At 38.3% G+C, this 9,017-nt stretch overlaps 1 protein-coding gene and 1 pseudogene across 6 annotated transcripts in view; both read left to right on the forward strand.

Annotated features, from left to right (window-relative positions):
- The window catches only part of ATF7 (activating transcription factor 7), a 104,977-nt gene that overhangs the window by 36,475 nt on the left and 59,485 nt on the right, over positions 1–9,017 (forward strand). The gene's annotated exons all lie outside the window — the stretch shown is intronic.
- Positions 6,314–9,017, forward strand: part of LOC102766594 — a 16,000-nt pseudogene continuing 13,296 nt past the window's right edge.

Here is a 9,017-nt window from a genome sequence, read left to right on the forward strand (position 1 = left end):
TACCTCCGTTTCGTGTCTCTGTTATCAAGCTTGATGACCCCCCCCCACAAAAAACCCTTTAACAGGCATCAGTTATATTTGAATCAAGTGAAAAGAGTTGCTGAAATAGTTTTAAAGATCTCAGTTGTGTTGTTGAGGTGGAGTTAACTGTATAATACCAGAATGGGCAGATAATATTAGACATCTGTCACTTCTCTGAGCATCATTTTTTAAACACAGTGATAATCTGTGTGCATTCATTTTTTCACTGTATTGTGTTTATAACTTCAGACATTTTAGTTCAGTTCCAAGGTAGTTCTTAGGACTAAGGAAGAGACTATAGTCCACTTAGGCTGAATTGGGAGGGGACAATAAAAGTGGTTACTCTAAAATGTTCAAGGGCCTGGGTTCTAAATATGTGTTTATAAGGCACTATATTAGATTTTTTTAAAATTTAGCGATTCCCTCTTAAGCCTTTCCTTTTCTTCTAAGTTTTATGCATAGGTAATTGCAAAAGTGGAAAGGGGAGACTTTATTTCAGCATTCTTGTACTTTATATGCATTTGAAACTACAGCCAGATAGGGCCTTAGGAGGCTTTTACTTTCAGCCATTCACATGGGACGAGAGAGAAAGAGGGGGCGGGGGGGGGGAGAGAAGAGAGAAAGAGAGAGAATGAATGTGCATCTTTAGCATCTCTTGGTAGAGCAGTGGTTAAAGGTTCGAACATATTGTTCCTTATTGGCTATTCCCTAGTCCTATGGGAGGCATTTTGCTCCTCCACAGACAGTAATCAGCTTGTCAGAGTCGAATGGCTTTTTGTTTTTTCTTTATCTAGAAAAATGCAGTGGGCTAAGCCTTTCTGGGAAGCAATTTCTTCCTTACCACATGAACAGAAGGTCATGGATGCTGTCTCAGAAACAAAGGGGAAATGGTGATAGAAAAATCAGCGGCTGGGGCATAATTGGATTGGAGTCTGTCAAAGAGACTCTTGACAATTCTTGCTTGGAAGCCGGACTTTCTGCTATGCTGTGCTTTTCTGTCTTAACATCCTATATAAAAAGAGGTGATATGCAAATTGACCATCACGTCCCCACACAAGATGGCTGCTGCCCGTGGTCAAAAAATGGCTGCCTCCACTTGGCCACAAGATGGCCAGCAGGAGAGGGCAGTTGGGAGCGACCAGGCTAGCAGGGGAGGGCAGTTGGAGGTGACCAGGCTGTCAGGGGAGGGCAGATAGGGGTGACCAGGCCTGCAGGGGAGGGCAGTTGGGGGCAACCAGGCCAACAGGAGAGTGCCATTGGGGATGACCAGGCCGGCAGGGGAGGGCCGTTGGGGGCGACCAGGCCAGCAGGGGAGGGCCGTTGGGGGCGACCAGGCTGGCAGGGGAGGGCAGTTGGGGACGATCGGGCCAGCAGGGGAGCAGTTAGGCATTGATCAGGCTGGCAGGGGAGTGGTTAGGGGGTGATCAGGCTGGCAGGCAGAAGCGTTAGGGGCAATCAGGTAGGCAGGCAGGCGAGCGGTTGGGAGCCAGTAGTCCCGGATTGTGAGAAGGATGTCCAACTGCCGGTTTAGGCCTGATCCCTGTGGGGTCCCAGATTGGAGAGGGTGCAGGCTGGGCTGAGGGACAACCCCTCCCCCCACACACACACACACAGCACACGAATTTCATGCACCGGGCCTCTAGTTAGATTAATAAGCAATGAGTACTCTACTTCAGGCTTAATTTTTCAGACTTTTTTTCTGAGCACTCTATGAACATAAACATACAACAAGTTATTTACTTTTACTTAGTGGTTTTCAATTTTTTAAGAGTATGTTTTTAGAGCTATTTTAGATTCACAGCAAAATTGAAGGGGAAGTACAGATTCCCCATATACACATTCCTTTCTCCCACACATAACATAGCCTCCCCCAAGATCAACATCCCCCACCAGAGTGGTATATATGTCACAGCCAATGAACCTACACTTATAGGTACATCACAATCACCCAAAGTCCATAGTTTACCTTAGGGTTTGCTCATGATGTTGTACATTTGATGAGTTTGGACAAATGTATAATGATATGTATCTTTTATTATATTATCATACAGAGTATTTTAACTGCTCTCAAAATCCTCTGTGCTCCACCTGTTCACCCTATCCCATTCCTCCCCCCACCCCAGGTAATCTATTGATTGTTTTACTGTCTCCATAGTTTTACCTTTTTCAGAAAGCCATATAGTTGGGATGATATAGTAAGTAGTCTGATTTTCAGATTGGCATCTTTCACTTAGTACTATGCATTTAGGGTTCTTCTGTGTCTTTTCATGGCTTGATACCTCTTTTTTTCTTCTTCTTTTTCTTCCTTTTTTCTTAGCACTGAATACTATTTCATTGTCTGGATGTACCACAGTTTATCCATTCACCTACTGAAAGATATCTTGTTTTCTTCCAAGTTTTGGCAATTATGAACAAAGCTGTTGTAAATATCCATGTGCAGGTTTTTGTGTCGACATAGTTTTCAACTCCTTGGATAAATACTAAAGAGAACGATTGCTAGATTGTATGGTAAGAGTATGTTTAGTCTGGTAAGAAACTGCCAAACTGTCTTCCGAAGTGACTATACCATTTTCTATTCCCACCAGCAATTAATGAAAGTTTCTATTGCATCACACCCTCACAAGCATTTGGTGTTGTCAGGGATCTGGATTTTAGTCATTTGAATAGGTGTGTAGTGGTTATGTCGTTTTTGTTTTAATTTGCAGTTCCCTGAGGACATATGATGTGGAGCATCTTTTCATATGCTTAGCTGCCATCTGTATATCTTCTTTGGTGAGGTCTGTCAAAATCTTTGGCCCATTTTTTTTTCCTTATTGTTGAGTTTTAAGAGTTCTTTGTATATTTCGGATAACAGTCCTTTATCAGATTTATCTTTTGCAAATATTTTCTCTTGGTTTGTGACTTGCGTTCTCATTCTCTTGACATTGCCTTTCACAGAGAGGTTTTCAATATATATTTTTTAAATTTCTTTATTGGTTAAGGTATTACAAATGTGTCCTCATCCCTCCCATTAACCCCCAACCTCCCCCGAGGTTTTTTAATATTAATAAACTTTAGCATATCAATTATTGCTTTCATGGAGTCAATGCCTTTGGTATTTTTCTCTAAAAAGTCACTGCCAAACCCAAGATTATCTAGGTGTTCTCCTGTGTTATCTTTTAGGAGTTTATAGTTTTGTATTTTAAATGTATGTCTATGACTCATTTAGAATTAATTTTTGTGAAGGTTGTAGGTTAATATCTATATTTAATATTTTGCATGTGGATGTCCAATTGTCCCAGCACTGTTTGTGTGAAAAGATCGTGTTTGCTCCTTTGTATTACCTTTCCTCCTTTGTTAAAAATAATTATGTGGGTCTATTTCTGGGCTCTCTTTTCTGTTCCATTAAATTTTTATTGTTGTTTCACTAATGCTATCTTGTCTTGATCACTATAGTTTTATGTCTTGATTTGGATAGTGTCAGTCTATCAGCATTATTCTCCTTCAATATTGTGTTGGATATTCTGAGTCTTTTACCTTTCCATATAAAGTTTAGGATCAGTTTGTTAACACCCACAATATTACTTGCTGGGTTTTTTATAGAGATTGCATTGAATCTATAGATCAAGTTAGGGAAGAATTAATATCTTGACAATAAATATATATTTAGTTCTTTGATTTTGTTCATTAGAGTTTTATAATTTTCTTTGTGTAGGTCTTATACATATTTTGTTAGATTTATACCTAAGTCTTTCATTTTGGGAGGTGCTTATATAAATGATATATTATTTTTAATTTCATATTCCACTTGTTCATTGCTGGTATACAAGAAAACAATTGACTTTCATATATTAACCTTGTACTCTGCAACTTTGCTATAATTGCTTATTAATTCCAGGAGTATTTTTGGGATGTTTTTTTTTGTTTTGTTTTTTGTTTTCATCTGGATTTTCTACACACAATCATGTGATCTGTGAACAAAGTTTTATTTCTTCCTTCCCAAGTTATATACTTTTTATTTTCTTTTTTGTCTTACTGTATTAGCTAGAACATCTAGTACAATGTTGAAAGGGAATAGTGAGAGGGGGAATGGATCATCCTTGCCTTGTTCTTGCTCTTAGTAGGGAAGCTTCAAGTTTCTCATTATTAAGTATGATGTTAGCTGTAGGTTTTTTGTAGATGTTCTTTATCAAGTTGAGGAAATTCTATATTCTTAGTTTGCTGAGAATTTTTATCATGAGTAGGTATAGGATTTTGTCAAATCCTTTTTTGCATCTGTTGATATAGTGATGTGATTTTTCTTCTTTAGCCTGTTGATACAATGGATTACATTAATTAATTTTCAAATGTTGAGTCAGCCTTGCATACCTACGATAAATCTCACTTGGTTGTGGTGTATAATTCTTTTTATACATTGTTGGATTTTATTTACTAATATTTTGTTGAGGATTTTCACATCTATGTACATGAGAGATGTTGGTCTGTAGTTCTCTTTTTTGTAATGCCTTTCTCTGTTTTGGTATTGGGGTAATGCTGGCCTCATCCTATATAATAAAGAGGTAATATGCAAATTGACCATCATGCCCTCGCACAAGATGGCCACCCCCATGTGGTCACAAGATGGCCACCACAAGATGGCCAGCAGAGGAGGGCAGTCAGAGGGCAGTTGGGGGGGGCAGGCCTGCAGGGGAGGGCAGTTGGAGGGGACCAGGCCTGCAGGGGAGGGTAGTTGGGGGCAATTGGGCCATCAGGGAAGCAGTTAGGAGTTGATCAGGCTGGCAGGAGAGTGGTTAGGGGGTGATCAGGCTGACAGGCAGAGTAATAAGTAAGAAAGTATTCCCTCTGCTTCTAATCCTTTGGAAGAGATTGTAGAGAATAGGTATAATTTTTTCCTTAAATGTTTGGTATAATTCTCCATCCCATTTGGGCCTGGTGCTTTCTGTTTTGGAAGTTGTTTATTGATTCAGTTAATTTACTAGATAGAGGTCTATACCTCAGAATGTGACCTCAGTTGGAAATAGGATCATTGTAGCTGTAATTAGTTATTATGAGGTCATACTGGAGTAAGGTGGGCACCTATGCAATATAACTGGTATCCTTATAAAAACAGGAAATTGAACCATATAAAGATTGGAGTTATTCTGCCACAGCCAAGGAACACCAAAGATTATCAGCAAACCACCAGAAACTAGGAGAGAAGCATAGAATACATCCTTCTGAGGGAACCAGCCCTGCTGATGCCTTGATTTTAGACTTCTAGCCTTCAGAGTTGTGAGACAATAAATTTCTGTTGTGTTTAAGGCACCAGATTTGTGGTACTTTGTCAAGGCAACTCTAGCAACTAATATAGGAGCCATTATATGTCAGGGCAGCTCTAGCAACTAATATAGGAACCACAGCCTGCCACACTGTGGTTGAAATCTACAACTTGCTGTAGTGAGTTGTTACCAAGAAGTGAAGACTAAGAGTTACCAGAGTCCTAGTTCTTCCCTGATACCCATCAGTCTGCTTAATGGCTTTTATATTTATCCTTACTCCTTTCCCAAATTAACAGATGGGGCTGTTGTAATGTGATATGAAGGTTAATAGGATCCCATTAGTACCTCCTGGTTTGTCTGCATTCTGATGTAATAGGGTGGGAGGTTGTATATAATAAGAATTTTTTATCATTTTAGACCACAGTCAAAAATTGAATATGACTCTATTGAAATAATAAAATGGCATTTTTTTCCCTTTGTGTATTTTGCCAAATATCTCCAATTTTGAATAAGTCTGGGGGCTGGTTTCCAGAAACTAGCTCATGAATAATTTTCTCAATTCAGTCAGACCTTTATAGCCTTTGTGAGTTCAATTTAATTTTTAAAAACTTGAATATCTATAATGTACTAGACATCATACTAGATACTAGTGATAAAAAGATATATAAGACATCAAAGTTATTCCCTGTCTTGTATGGGAGTCAGACACATAACTGCAATTAAATTATAATATGATAAATATAATAATATAAGTACAGTATTTTCAAATACTGAGAGGGTAGACATCAGGGAAAGTTTCATGGAGGAAATTATGTTTTAACTGGTTTTGAAAGATAAAGAAAAATTTGCAAGACAGAGAAGGTGGGAGAACATTCCACACATAAGAGAATGTCAGACATGAAGAAAGAAACAGCACGGTACATTCAGAGAAATTCTAGGTAGCTTGCTGTAGATGGAGCACAAATTGTGATGGAGAGCCGCAGGAGATGAGGCTGGATTGATTAGCAGGGGCAGTTTCTAGGGAAACTGATGAATCGCTTCAGTATTGGATCACCATGACAGTAAAGAAGCATGTGGGTAAGCATTACTGCTAGGCAGCATAGATTCCATTCTTTTCCCCTGCCTACCTGTTGTCCTCTTCAGTGGCCAATATTCTAAAAAATATCTCTTATGACTATAAAGCAAACATCCAAGATTTAAGGAGTTTCCCATTTGCCTGGTTTTATTTCAAAACCTTGCAAGTTAGACACGAAGATAAACAATAAGCTAAATATATCAACAAGTAATGGTAAGAATTTTTTTCTGCATTAAATTAAGGAGGCAATATATCCGTGCCTCTTTTTCTATTTTGTTTGTCAGTTTATTTTGTGCATTAAATTCTACATATAAGAGAGATCACATGATATTTGCCTTTCTCGGACTGGCTTATTTCACTTAGCATAATACTCTCCAGGTCTATTCATGCTGTTGCAAAAGATAAGATTTCCTTCTTTTTAATGACTGAGTAGTATTCCATTGTGTAAATGTACAACTGCTTTTTTATCTACTCATCTACTTGGGCTGTTTCCATATCTTGGCTATTGTAAATAAAGCTGCTATGAACATACAGTTGCATATATTCTTTCTGATTGATGTTTTGGAATTATTAGGGCATATTCCCACAAGTTGGGTGGCTAGGTCCAAAGGCAATTCTATTTTTAATCTTTTGAGGAAACTTTATACTGTTTCCGCAGTGGCTGCACCAATCTGTATTCCCATCATGGGTGCACTAAGTTTCCCTTTTCTCCACATCCTCAGCAGCATTTTTTGTTCATTTATTTATTGATGGTAGACATCCTGGCAGGTGTGAGGTGATAACTCATTGTGGTATTGATTTGCATCTCTCTGATGATTAGTGATATTGAACATTTTTTCATGTGCCTATTGGCCATTTGTATGTCCTCTTTGGAGAAGTGTCTGTTCGGATCCTTTGCATGTTTTTAATTGGTTGTTTGTCTTATTGGTGTTGAATTGTATAGGTTCTTTGTATATTTTGGAAATTGAGCCCTTGTTAGATGTATCATTGGTAAACATGTTCTCCCATACAGTGGGTTCCCTTTCCATTTTGTTGATGGTTTGTTTTGCTGTGCAGAGGCTTTTTAGTTTGATATAGCCCCATTTGCTTGTGTTTTTTTTCCCCATTTATTTCATTTGCCCTAGGAGACATATAGGCAAGAATATTGCTCTGAGAGATGTCTGAGCACAATGGAATATTATTCAGCCATAAGAAAGAAAGGAAATCCTTCCATTTGCAACACCATGTATGGATCTTGAGGGCATTATGCTAAATGAAATATGGCAGACACAGATAGATAAATAATGTATGATCTCACTTACACATAAACTCTAAAATAGCCAGAGTCATAGAACCAGAGAACAGAATCATCATTACCAGTGCTTGTGGGTAAGGGAAACATGAACATGTTGGTCAAAGGGTATTGTATTGGATTATATAACTGCCTTTGTTTTATTCTAGTCACTACTAAGTTGGCCTGACTTTTTCTTTCATGAGTCTATCATTTTCAGTTTTTCCTTCTGCATTCCATATTAACATATACTCTGTTATAAGAATAGGAACGTGTCCATTTTTGTAAAATTTAGCATTTAGTGTGTGAAATGCACAGAACTAAGTGTTTGAGACTTATAATTGAATTGGTTTTGCTAATGATCATATGAAGAGAATACATTTCTTCTTACAACTTGACGAATAAAATAAGTTTTGTGAGTTTAGGCAAATTGCCTAGATTACAGTTCATAATGAAAGTATAGAGATGTAAACTATGTTTAGTCTGAATCAAACACCTATGCACATTAAAATTAAGTAGTCATTAAAATAAAGATATTTAATAACCTTTACTAATTTTATTCCCTGGCCCCTAGAAATTATACCATTTTACCACTAAGGTCTCTGACATGGGGGAAAATTAGCTAGCTCCTTGTAGTTACTACTTACGTTTTTCACATGAGGGAAATACTACATTAGGTAAAGAAAGTGGGGGGGGGGGATCAATTGGGGAAAAAGGGGACATGTAATACTTTAAACAATAAAATAAATAAATACATAAATACATACATACATACATACATACTGGAAAAAATTAAGGTGGCAAGCCAAATTTAGTACACCCTACCTACAAGCTTCTGGTTGTTTTAAGAGACCTGCCAAACCATTTGAGTCTTTTTCTATTTCTTTACCACCCTATAACCTCTTGCTAAGGCTCTGGGCACTTAAGCTTAGATAGCTTGTTTAAAACAACATATTGCTGCAGTTTGGAATTATTTGTGAGTGAGTGAGTGAGTTTGAAGACTGAGAAATAGATCTTTTTTTTTCTTCCCTCCCTCTCTTTTCTTCTCTCCTTCCCTCACTCCAGCCTTTCCAGCTTCAATTTTTATTTTGGCTTAACTATTACAGTACTAAATTATATAAGCCCTTAAAGTCATTATAGGCTCTATACTGTGACTTGTGTATGCTCTGCTCAGCTCATTGTAAGCATTCCGAATCTCCTGTATTATCAAGAAGTGTTGAGAGCAGAAATGGGGAACTGTTTTTCTGCCAAGGGCCATTTAGATATTTATAATATAACTAGAGGCCCAGTGCACAAAAATTTGTGCACTGGGGGGGAAGGGGTCCCTCAGCCCGGCCTGTGCCCTCTCGCAGTCTGGGACCCCTCAGGGGATGGCCACCTGCTGGCTTAGGCCTGCTCCCGGGGGATTGGGGCT

This window comes from Myotis davidii, unplaced genomic scaffold (genome assembly GCF_000327345.1).
Source record: "Myotis davidii unplaced genomic scaffold, ASM32734v1 scaffold233, whole genome shotgun sequence".
Lineage (NCBI taxonomy): Eukaryota > Metazoa > Chordata > Mammalia > Chiroptera > Vespertilionidae > Myotis > Myotis davidii.